The sequence below is a fragment of the Hippichthys cyanospilos genome, chromosome 17 (assembly GCF_059441005.1).
Source record: "Hippichthys cyanospilos isolate Australia breed blue-spotted pipefish chromosome 17, RoL_Hcya_1.0, whole genome shotgun sequence".
Taxonomy (NCBI): domain Eukaryota; kingdom Metazoa; phylum Chordata; class Actinopteri; order Syngnathiformes; family Syngnathidae; genus Hippichthys; species Hippichthys cyanospilos.
This window is the reverse complement of record NC_142385.1, coordinates 8,827,953-8,840,506: the sequence shown is the minus strand read 5'-3', so window position 1 is coordinate 8,840,506 and position 12,554 is coordinate 8,827,953. Positions and strand designations below refer to the sequence as shown.

Below are 12,554 nucleotides of genomic sequence, written 5' to 3'. Positions count from 1 at the left end.
ATGAGCCGCCGGGGGTGATTTTTTTTGTGTTTTGTTTTGGTTTTACTTTGAGGTTCAGGTGGTAAAACAGCAAAGACTACGGCTGGGGGGGGCTGAGCTTGGGGACGGGGGTTCGGGTCACCAAAGAAGACTGAATGGCGTTGATGAAAGATAGCACCAGATAAAAAGGAGGCTTCACATTCACGTTTGGTGTGCAATTACGCTCACAGTCAGTGTCCATTCAAATGTGAATTATCAACCGGAGGACCTTTATGGCCGCACATAATCCTCTTATTTTATTTTCACGTAGAAATCTTCACAACAGACAGAAAAAAACTATTAAGCTTCATTGTGTTGTTACTATGTTGTTACATTATTACTTTCAATCATTAGTGATGAGAAAATGAAGCTTCATGAAGCACCTGAGTTATTGTTTTGTACTCTTCCTCAGGTTTAAAAATAAACACATGTAATCATTTTCTCCTGTTTTTTTTTAACTAAGCATGCTAGAGGAGTCAAAACTATCACAAGTGCTTCACGAAGCTTCATTTGTCCATCGCTAGGTTTGAATTTTGAGAGTGAAACTAAATGAGAGAAACCAGAGAAAATGTTCATGTCAGTCTAAGACAGTTAAAAACTGTGCGCAAGGGTGTTAACTGTTTTAAAGCATAACAAATGAAAAAAATAGAAAAGAAGTAAACATAAATTTAAAAAATACCATGAATGGAAAAAAATCTATATTAAAACATTTATGATGAATAAAAAAAGCAGAAAAAATTATACTGTCAATGTAAGAAAAAAAAAGTAAAAATTACACAATACTATAATAAAAGATAAAAAATACACTGGAAAACTAATGAAAAACTATGATTAAAAAAAGCATTCATAATTAAAAAAAGTATAATAAATGAAAACTATCAACCTCTACTATGTGCGTTTCACTTATTATGGGTATTTATTTTATGTAATCCCCTCAATTGTGATTGAGAGAACACTGTATTAAATCAATAAGTGAATCACACACACACACACACACACACACACACACACACACACACATCTTTGGTTGCAAATTTCACAGCATTGGAGTTGTATAATTTTATGAAGTTTCTGTGACGAAATTCAATCCGGAGGGACGACGGGCGAGCGTCACGCCGACCGCCGTCCGCATTCTTCACAGAAAGATGCTGAGATTGAGCAGCTGTTGAGCTCTTTATCAATTTTTGCCGCGTGAAATGTGACCTGGCTGTGTGTAAATGTTACAAGGGCGAAAGATTGGGATGCAGTCAAAGGTTACTGATGGGCTGTCAGGGATAAAGTTCTGGATTACACACACACAACTGAAATGCTGTCAAACACACTACAAAAGCATTCTATCAACACACCATTGAATTTTCCACCTTCATAAACACTACTGATATCACCAACACCCACAAATGTAATGCAATCCTACTATTTTTTTTCTTTTTTTGCAAACACACTACTGAAAAACTCTCACACACTAAAAGACACAACAAATTTACACTTTTGAAACATGTTTTACCGATTTTCTCTCACAAACTGATTTTCGGTCACACCCATATACACAATGCTGAAAATGCTCACGCAAACAAGTGAAAATACTTCTGCTCACGTACTATTGAAACTTCCATACACTACTGAAATATTTTTTTCTTCACATATGCAGTTGAAATACAGTACTCTCAGACACACAAATGAAATGCCATCACAGACACTAGTGACATTTTTCTCTTCACAAAGCTCAAGCAAGCTATCGAAAATACTTTTGCTCACATACTATTGAAACTTCCATACACTACTGAAATATTTTTTTCTTCACATATGCAGTTGAAATACAGTACTCTCAGACACACAAATGAAATGCCATCACAGACGCTAGTGACATTTTTTTCTTCACAAAGCTCAAGCAAGCTATCGAAAATACTTTTGCTCACATACTACTGAAACTCCCATATGCCAATGAAATACGCTATCGAAATCCTCTAAGACACACAAATGAAATGCCATCGCAAACACTAATGACATTTTTCTGTTGACATTACTGAAAGGCTCTTACACACTACTGAAATACTCGCACAAACAACTCGCTACTGACAATTTTTCATTCGAGATGTTAAAATGCTCTTAACACTTAATACTGAAATGCTCTCATACAAAAACACATCAAAGTGTTTTCGTAGCTCGCGAGAGAATTTCCATCGCGAGCGGACGAGCGGATATTCACGTGTTTTCTAAGTGACAGCATTCCAGTGGTGTATGAGAGCGTGTTTCAGTATGCGTGAGATGTAATTGTGAATTATGTGGCCGATGGCCCCTGATAGGTCAGCGCATTGGCATGTGTCCATTGTCTGTGCGGGGGCTTTGTTGAAGGAGGGGGTCTTAAAGTTGAGTTTCAAGTCTGTTTGTGTGTGTGCAGGAAGGCTAATTACATTGTGAGCAGCCTGGGATGACCTTCGTCGACCACACTCAATTGCGAAAAGGAGGAGGAGGAGGAGGAGGAGGAGGCCATGAAGAATAGTCGAGCAACAAAAGGAGGAAAAACTAGTGTGCATTCTTTTGGGCTTTTTGCAGTTTGTTGAACTTTGAGTGAGCAAGGGTGAGATTCGCCTCCAATCAAATGAGTTCATGTCAGCAAAACAAGCGTGAAAAACGTTTTTTTTTTTGCTTACTTTTTAGTTTGCCTTAGAAGCTGCCTTTATTAGAGTTTATTTCATAATGCAGTAATATTGATCGGGAGAGGAAATGGAAGCCTTTATAGAATGAAACAAACGGATAACATCACTAAAATAACAATATAAGTTGACTGATGCACATATACATAGTTTAATTATATTGCTTATTGAATATTTTGACGTTCAGATCATTATATTACTAAAGCATAGGATTAACATAGGGTTACTGGTAGAAAAAATCATATACAACTTATATACAGTTTTCCCTCACTATAACGCTATTTCGATAATAGCCTAATTTCCACTGTTTGAACTTAAAAGTGTATAAAAAGAGAGAAATGTAAGAAAATGTGTGTGCTGAAGGGTTTTACAGCCTTAAAACAAACACAAAAATTAATTAATTAAAAAACTAACGAAGGCATTGAGTACAATAAATAATAAAATATAATGAATTTTAAAATAAATATATATTTAGAACAAATAAAAAACAACAAAAAACATGAAAAATACACTATAAAAACATATATATTAAACAAAACTAAATACAAAATAAAATAGGCAAAAAGGCAAACAATGAACAAAAAATAGAACAAAAAATCTGTAAGAAATGAAAAACAACAGGCATACTTGAAAAGTACATATAAATGAAAAACATAAAAAAGTATCACAAAAATAGCACACAAAATATTTATGAAAAATGACTAAGAATACGCACATATACAGTATATATATATATATATATATATATATATATATATATATATATATATATATATATATATATATATATATATATATATATATATATATATATATATATATACACACTCACAGTATATGATAAAACTAAATAAATAAATATATAAATTGAGTTCATCTGAAAAACTAAAAAATCTAAATCAAAAAATACATTTTCAACAATAATGGAAAATAATCCAATAAATGGACAAGACAAAATCATAAAAAAAAAAGCATAAAAAAAAAATCAAGGTCTACGGATTTTGGTTAATTTTGGGAACCCAGCTATAAATGATGGAACACTGTAGAGTATGTTTTTATTTCTGAATCGAATCAATATTTGACAACAAACACATGCAATTGAATAAAATAGACATTAGACAGTTTTAAAAATGCTCCCACAATTCATCATTACTAAAATGCAGATTGAAAAATTGCTGAATCGATGAAGGAACGATAAAGCTTTCAAGATTTCAAGGACCTTTATTAGCCTCCCATCTTTGAACTAATCAAGTAGCAAGAACTCAATTTCGGCCGTTTTTTGGCGGCAAGAATGACGCATCTGGCCCGAGCGCCAAAATTTCCAGCCTTTGTCGTCGTCTCCATTGTGTTCCGATAACGTCTATTCAAATGTGGACGTGGTGGGCTACGCCAACATCTGTCTTCCTTGTGGACATATGCAAAGCACTTGGAGAAGCTATTGTCAATTTTTGGAGGGATCCTGCGTCTCGAGTTAAGTTTCCCTCCAAATAGATCCGGCCAATTAGAAGCAGCGGCGGGGGAAGGGCGCCTCGCAAGAAGCTAAAGACTTTGCAGACAGAGGTGAACCTCTGTCTGACCCCCCCACCACACCCAGCCGGGCTCCGACAACAGCCTCTGACGAGCCCCCCCGCTGGACCGAAGCTGGCCCGCGGATAACAATACCCTCGGCCGGATTGCGAAACTCCGGATCGGGAGTCTCCTCCTCTAATGGGAGTCGTAAACGGCAAGTGAAAGGATTTGCGTTGACCGCGCAAGCGGGTTTCCCTCCAAAACCGGACAAAAGACAACAGCAGTAGAACTACATGGGATACTCTTCCAGATGAGCGCTGCTGAAAAGCTTACTTACGCATATTATATGAGAACGTTTTCATATGAGAGCATCTCAGCTTCTTAGTACATTTCGGTATGCAGTGTAAATGAAAGCGATACAGTGGTGTAAGTGTGAGAGAGCATTCTAGTACTATTCGTGAGAGGAAAAAATGTCTAGTAATCTGCTTCACCTGCATGCGAGAGGTGTATGTGAGAGTGTTTTAGTAAGATAGTAGATTCAGAGCTTTGTAGTTGGATGTGTTTAAATACGGTGTGAGGGAGTATTTCAGTTGTGTGTGAGAGTGTAGCAATAGTGTATAGTGAGAGCAATAGTGAGAGCATTTCAGTAGTTTTGTGAAAACTGTTTTATGAGCGAGAACATACACACCAATTAAGAAAAAAACAAGCATGTGCTAGAATTTCAATAGTGTGTAAGAACTTTTCAGTTGAAAGAGTATAAACGGATTTTAGTAGTGTGTGAGAGGGCCTCTGAGCCGTGTTAGCATTTTTTTTCTGTTTGTAAGCTAAGCAATAGACATCAATAGAAAGCATTGCAGCAATTTTATCACAAAACTGAGTGTTTGAGAAGTGTATGCAAGTGTGTTTCAGTTGTGCGAGAAGTGCTTGTGAAAGTATTACTGTGGTATAATGAGAGCATTTTAGTAATGTGTACCTTTCTGAAGCATAGATGGGATTTTTTTGTAGTGTTCTTGAGCATTTTAGTAGTGTGCACGAGAGTGGTTTTGTAGTGAGTTTAAGAGATTTTTAACAGTATCTATGAGTATTTAAATAATATTCCTGAGAACAGGAGTTTGTTTGTATGAGTGATTTAGTCGCAAGTGTTTCATTTTTATGCATGGGAGTATTTAAGTTGTGCGCGCAAGAGCATTTCAGTTATGTTTGAACATTTCAGTAGTGATATGACCAAGTATTACTGTAGTAGTAACATTTTAGTAATGTGTGAGAGTTCCTCCCAAGCATGAATGGGAGTTTTATTAGCAGACATCATGAATGTTTCAGTACAGTTCATGAGAGTGGCTGGGTAGTGAATAAAAGAGCTATTCAGACATAAGTATGTGAGCATTTCAGTAGTATGTCTGAGAACATATCAGTATTGTGTGTGAGCGATTTGGTAATGCGCAAAGTGTTTCAGTAATTGTTACAAAAGTGAGTAAAGAGGTTTTCAATAATTCATTTGCACATTTCAGTCATATTTGAAAGCATTTCACTAGTGTGTGTGAGAGGGAATCCTGAATGCTGTCCCCACCAGCCCCTTGATAACGCGTGCTAATATCCACCACGTACTCATTTCAAACTTCCTGTGCAGTCTTGAAGTGCGTGTTTTCTTGTTTACCTCCTTTTTCAGTTATTCCCAATATGGCTGTCAACTTAAAAAAAAAAAGAAAGGGGGCGGGGTTGACTGTGTGGTGGCGCCTGTGAAGAACCACTTGAAAGATTCGGCACTGTTTACTTTTCATTGAAACTGCTCCCACGTGAGCTTTAGACGCGCAAGAATGTCAAGATCAAATAAAAAAAAGTTTGCTTCTACATACAACATGTACTTATTTATTTTAGCTTTGTTTAATCCCATAAATGATTCTTACGCTTGCTTGACTGTGACCTAAACTTTTTTTTTATTTAAAAAAAAAGTGCCTCTGTTAGCTGGTAAACCCATAAAAATTGGCAAAAGATTTTTTTTTTAAATGATTTCACTAAAAAAGGGTCTTAAATAGAACTAAATCAATAAAGTAACTTAAAATAATTGATTACTTTATGTGATAAATGCTAAGGTAACTGAAAGTATGAAAGTAATCAAATACTCTGGCTAATTAAACATTAAAACAATCAATTACTCTAGGTGTATCCGAGTACCTAGCACTGATGTAATTTATTACTTTATGTACTAAAGTACATACATATCAAGTGCATGTACAAAACATAACATTTCATTTTTTTAAGATAAAGAAGAGTATGTTCTGAAGTATTTGATTACATTTGTACTTCTAACCTAAAACAATTGATGACTTTAGGCACTAAAGTAAAGATTACTTTACTTTAGTGCATCTAAAGTAATCTTTACTTTAGTGCATGAAGTAGTTGTTAATATAGTACTGAAGTATCTGACATAATGATGACTTTAGCACTTAAATACCGAACATAATTGATTACTTGAATTCAGTGTCGAATAAACAAATTACTTGGGCAATAAATACTAAAGTCATTTATCAGTTTAGTATTTATTAACTCATTTATTACATAATCAATTGATGACAAGTAATATGTAATTGCCGTAGGTATCTATTACATAAGTAACTGATAAATACTAAAATAATCAAATACTAAAATAATAATCAATTACTTTAAGTACTATAGTAACAATTACTTTAGGCACTAAATTTATCTTTACTTTAGTCCAAAGTAATCCATTACTTTTGGTACTAAAGTAATTGATTACATTTAGAACTGATTTAAAGGGGAGGGGATGGAAGAATTTACATGGAGATGAATTTATTCTATTTTTTCGTCCCACAAAAAATAAAACTTGAGGTTTATGTGCCGTATAAGGTGCACCGGATTATAAGGCGCACTGTCAGCTTTGGAAGGTTTTTAGGTGCGCCTTGCAGAAAATTCAGTAATCAAAAACTCAACGACAGAAATGGAATCTATTACTACGATAAAAGCAATCAAATTTCCAGGGTAAGGTTTTACCAATATGAATGATAAATGGACCAAAAAGGAGCTTTTTTTTCCATTTTGGACACCTGCAGCCTGCTTCGTCCCCACATTCCCCAAATGGTCTGTCCCGGGGGGCACACAGCTGTGACCTCTGAACCCAGACGCTATAATTAGCTTATATATAGAGTTGACGGATGCATAAAGTGGGAAAAAGAGTCAAAGGGTAAAGCAGTGTAGGCCCTGACAGGATGTCCCAATCATTTTTTAAGACACTGAAAAACACATCTATTCACTGGTATTTTCATAAACAAAAAGTGTAGCAAAGCCTATCATGAAAATTGAGGTTTTCAGATGGGTTTTCGAAGCTACGACGACGTACTGATCCGAAAGGAGAAGAAAAAAGCGCACGAGAGTATTGTGAGAGTGGAGCTAAGTGATCTATTACATGTTTGGAAAAGCATTAGGAAGCGTTCTCATGGTGTCTCTGCGCGTTTCCAGCTGCGTTTGCCATCCAGCCTTTCTGTTTATCTGCTGTCTTGTCGTCGCTTTCCCGCTGAGCTTTACGCTGAAACACCCCCTCCCCGCGCACACACACCAGCTGAGACCAGAGGCAAAAAAAAAAAAAAAAGAAATTTACTGTCAAACAAACAAACGCGCATCAGGATCCTGAGAAAGTCCAATGAGAAAGTAGGTGTCATTTTTCACACTCACGCTGGAGGCCTCAAGGAGTAAATATTAGCAAAAAGGAAAACAGAAGTGGGAGTAAATGATCATTTTTAAGTCAAGAAAAAAATAAAAAATAAAGCTAGAATACTAGTAACAAATATGCAACATATAATTGATATCTGAACACAAAAGGTGCAGCAACACATTTAGACATTCAATGTAATGGTACTTACAGTCATATATTCTTTATCCTCGGTGAGAACAGGAGACAAAGCTGAGATGTCCATATTGTCCAGATGTCTCTGTCACTATAATACACAAGGTCATTGATCATTCCCAAAATAGCTACACGGTCATATCATCTCTTTGTGACTGCTGTGACTTTAAAGGAAGAAAAAACACAAGAAAAATAGTGAGGTAAACCAAATAGATTTGGTCCTAAATGAAAATTCATGTAGTAGCCCTTGATTATTATTATTTTATTTTTTTTTTGCAATTTTTGTTTCGGTAGCATACTTTTAATGAGAAAGCAAAGTGTAGAGACTCTCCGTCGCTGCAATTGATCATTCCCAACAGCTTTTCAAAACATCTACTCTCATAACATCTCCTTGTGGCTTCTTATTTGACAATCTCGCCATGTTTTTCTGATTCGCTTAAAGGTACATACGCTAACGCCGTATGCGTATTTCCCGCGGCGAACGACATGGGTGGGTAAAATGTTCATCGGCTTTCCCATGACCAAGCCAAACAAAAAGATGCCAAACAAGCAGTCAAGGTTTGCCGCCGATACGCAGGAATGCTGATTATCGGCTCGCCGCGACAAGATCTCATTACCAGCAGATAGATAGATGACTCAGTGCTGGAAAACAAACAGCGGCCGGCGGCAGATCACACGGATTAGCGCTGAGGTGCCACGGGAAGCTCACCGACCGTCATGGGAAGCGGGTACCGGGGCCGCGCTCGTGTTTGCCTTGAACACCTTCGAATTTTCGCTCCGATGTTCAACCTTCCATCTTTGCTCTTGAAACTGCAAAAATCTTCCCAGCGGTGATTCTTGGGGAATGTTTTGAGCTAGAAGAAGCGTTAAGGGAAAGTTAGACACATGTCAGGGTCCCGTAAACACTGTTGACACCACGCTGTTACTACATCCTCTCCGTGTTTGCGCTCTCACACACAGCACGCAGTCACACACTTGGATTCCACAGCAAGTACACAAACGTCTCACACGTGAACGTCAAGTCTCGTATGCGTACGGCCGCGCCGTTTGAAGACGTCGCCATTGACAGCCGGGTGAGATTGAAAAAAGTACAAGAGGACCACAGTGGGAATTTGCTACGGTGTGTGTGTGTGTGTCGCAGAAAGCGGTCAAAAGCTGCATTGTTCTAAACACAGTGGAGAAAAAGCTGAAACCGAGCTTTGAGGCTATCAGCTACCATATCTGGCAGAGGTTTCGGTATCAACATAATTTTCTAAAGTTTATCAACTTAAGATCAATAAATCCAATCATGAGAGGGTTCTTAGGTTTTTGGTATATGCGGTTAAACTTCAAAACAGTGAAGCAGATTTGTAAACCACAGCTAAAAACAGGCATCTTTATGTAGGATTAACATTAGCCTTGGAACGAGTATAACCGAAGTAAAAAAAATAAAAAATGTCATTGCTTTCACTACATCAATAACTAAGGTTTTCATTAATCATACACAAAAAAGTAGCATCTGATTAGCTTAACAGCTGACCTAGCACTGCCTAGCAACCTAAATATGCTAATATAGCTAACAGGTGAGTTATGAGTTTAGTAGGTTGGTGGTACATTACACTTAGTTAGAGAGGACTAAATATACATACAAATATACATACTATATACATAAATAGTCTCTGATTAGTTTATAAACTAATCTAGCACCGCCGAGCAAACTAATAATGCTAATATAGCTAACAGGTAATGTAGCTGTGCGCAAGATGGTCATTTTAATTCAGAGGCAAACAAAAAGCAACATTTACAGTTTCAAGTCAGCTACTTTATGTCTTTTTTACTTTGGGTGTACAATACACTCAGAGAGGACTAAATATACGAAAAGGTAGAATCTGATTAGCTTAGCCACGAACTACGTACTGCCTAGCAAACTAAATATTCTAATATAGCTAAGAAGGATATAGCTAACAGCGAATATAGCTGTGCACTGGATGGTTAAAATTCATATTTAGTCTTCGCTAACATGACCGTGTATTGTATACCTAAGCAAAAAAAACATAAATGGCTAGTATCATGTTGTGCGTGGTTTTTTTCGTATGGCTATGCAGATTAAGGCTAGATAGCTTTTCAAATGACCAACATTTTCATTAATAATATGAATTAAAATACGCATCATGGATGCAGCTAATTAGCTGTTAGCTATATTAGCATATACAGCTTGCCCTTCATCAGTGTTAGGTTAACTTTTATAGCTTATCAGGTGTTCCATTTTGTATATTTAGTCTTTTCTACCTTTTGACTGCATGCATTGCATACGCAAACTAATAAACTCTTAAACACTTGACTTAAAACTGTAATTATTGCTTTTTGTATGTGAGCAGAGCAAGGACAGCTCAATTTTCAAATGTGTTTTTTGTATTCTAAGTTCCATCTTGAACAATAAAAATGCATTCAGTACACAATATTTTCTAATAACCAGCTAAGATCATCTGTCTTACAGAAAAGGAAAAAGCTAGGCTAATCAAATGCTAGAATTTCAGATTTTATATTGATTAAATAGAACCCACACATTATTAATCACACAGGTGCCTATATTGTACTTTGCAAATAACTACAAAAAGTGTCATTCTTTTGCCTCTATTGGACACCAAAAGTTAGCTAATAGGCTATATGTGGTTCATTCATTATTTTGTGTTCTGGCTAGCTGCTTAGCAAGAATCTAAGCAAATTAGTTAGGTTAGTTTTTTTCAACCTGATTTTTTTTCTTAACTTAAGTTAATGCTACATTGATCACTTAAAATTATTATTCGTGTAAGAGATTCTGTTTAAAGGATGCACGTATTTCAGGTACCTTTATGATTTCGATCAAATAAGTAATCGATGCATTTGCTTGATATCCCAATGTGATCCATCACAGAGTTTTGACATGAATGGATTCGGTTTTTCCAGCTCCACGTCTGTGCTGTGCTTTGTAATGGCCTGCGGGAAAACAAACGGAGACAAAAAAGCAGCTGGATTTCTGCACATGCGCCTTTGTCTCGGCCCAGCAGCCTTGTCATAACTCCATCCACGGACCTTGACTTTCATCACGCCCAGAAGTCATTTAACTGGGCGAGATGGACGGAGGCGCACAAAAGAATTTTTCATTTGCTTCTAAATACCTCGGCATGAAGGCCAAGCGCAGCGGGGCGAAGGTCGCCGCATCAGAAGTGATCCGATCACCAACGCCGTTCCAATAATGTCACGCCTGGCGGAAAATAAGATTTGCATTTGTGAACTGGGGGCAGGCTTTTCTTCAGTTATTGCACATAACATACAGAGCATGCTTCATTAAGTTTCATAGTCATTTTGCAAAAAGCTATGAATATTACATTTAAAATAAAATACGGTTTAAAATCCATTGACAATTATTTTTGTCTGAATTTTGCTTTAACAAATCAGACTTTTATATACTGTATATATATTTGTGTGTACACAGCAGTGTCACATTATTCAAATAGTGCCTTGAAACTTCGAAAAGTTTCATAAGTTCAACAGTTATGGTTTGCGCTGCCGCTGTAGAGTGACAACGTACACGATTCCACGGTTATACATTCAAATGCTCTTTTCATATTTGTTAAATCAAGGATGACAGAAAATTGTCCATGCTGTATGAAACATACCAGTTTTTTATGCTAGCTGAGGACATGAGCGGTAAATCACGCACCAGTTTTTAAGTGTGCACCTCACCCAATAAGCCACTTTTCGGGGGAAAAAAGTGTTGTTACGCAAATGTGTTATTTGCAAATGTGCAGTTTATATATCAGTGATTTCTGTCATGCATGCATGACTGCAAAAGAGTTATGTGCATCCCTGTATATACGTGTATATCTATATCGACTGTATATAGATAGATAGATAGATAGATAGATAGATAGATAGATAGATAGATAGATAGATAGATAGATAGATAGATAGATAGATAGATAGATAGATAGATAGATAGATAGATAGATAGATAGATAGATAGATAGATAGATAGATAGATAGATAGATGTTTGAAATTGTAAATGTTATTTGAAAATAAGAATAAAATCTGCTTTAAAAAAATTAAACGAGTCCCTTAGGAAAAGTGTGCCCACTCTGCACTGTGTATGGCCAGTGGAAAATACTCTTTAAACGTATGCATCTCGTGCACAGGTGAACGACTTCATGATTATCATTTTTCTGAAACATATTAACCATATAAAGATATTACAAAAATAAATACGACTATTATTACAATCCAACACAGTTCTTGTCCTATGTATAATATTCAGTGTGTAAATAATTTGTTTTAAAGCAAGAGAATGTTTTCGATGACATTAATTGGGAAAAAAAGAAGATTTGCATAGAGTTGGGGGAGGAGGAGGAAGACTAGACAGACTGTCTACATTGTCTCACTTACTTTGCCATATATGCGCTGTGAGGCTCAACACAATGGAGAATTGTAACAAACTTGTGCAGTGTCACTCCTTCAAGTCCCCCCCCCCCCCCCCCTCCTCCTCCAAACTCCAACC

At 36.5% G+C, this 12,554-nt stretch overlaps 1 long non-coding RNA gene across 2 annotated transcripts; it reads right to left on the bottom strand.

The window, feature by feature from the left end:
* Window positions 1-8,056: 8,056 nt before the first annotated feature.
* Window positions 8,057-12,508, bottom strand: LOC148409478 (uncharacterized). 2 transcript variants are annotated; one of them, XR_015868494.1, is made up of 5 exons: window positions 12,443-12,508; window positions 11,178-11,263; window positions 10,868-10,995; window positions 8,750-8,894; window positions 8,057-8,131 (listed from the first exon to the last, which is right to left on the bottom strand). It is a non-coding gene; the product is annotated as an uncharacterized LOC148409478 (long non-coding RNA). The 2 variants fall into 2 exon arrangements; XR_015868493.1 differs by having other exon boundaries at window positions 8,068-8,131; window positions 8,658-8,894.
* Window positions 12,509-12,554: the final 46 nt, after the last annotated feature.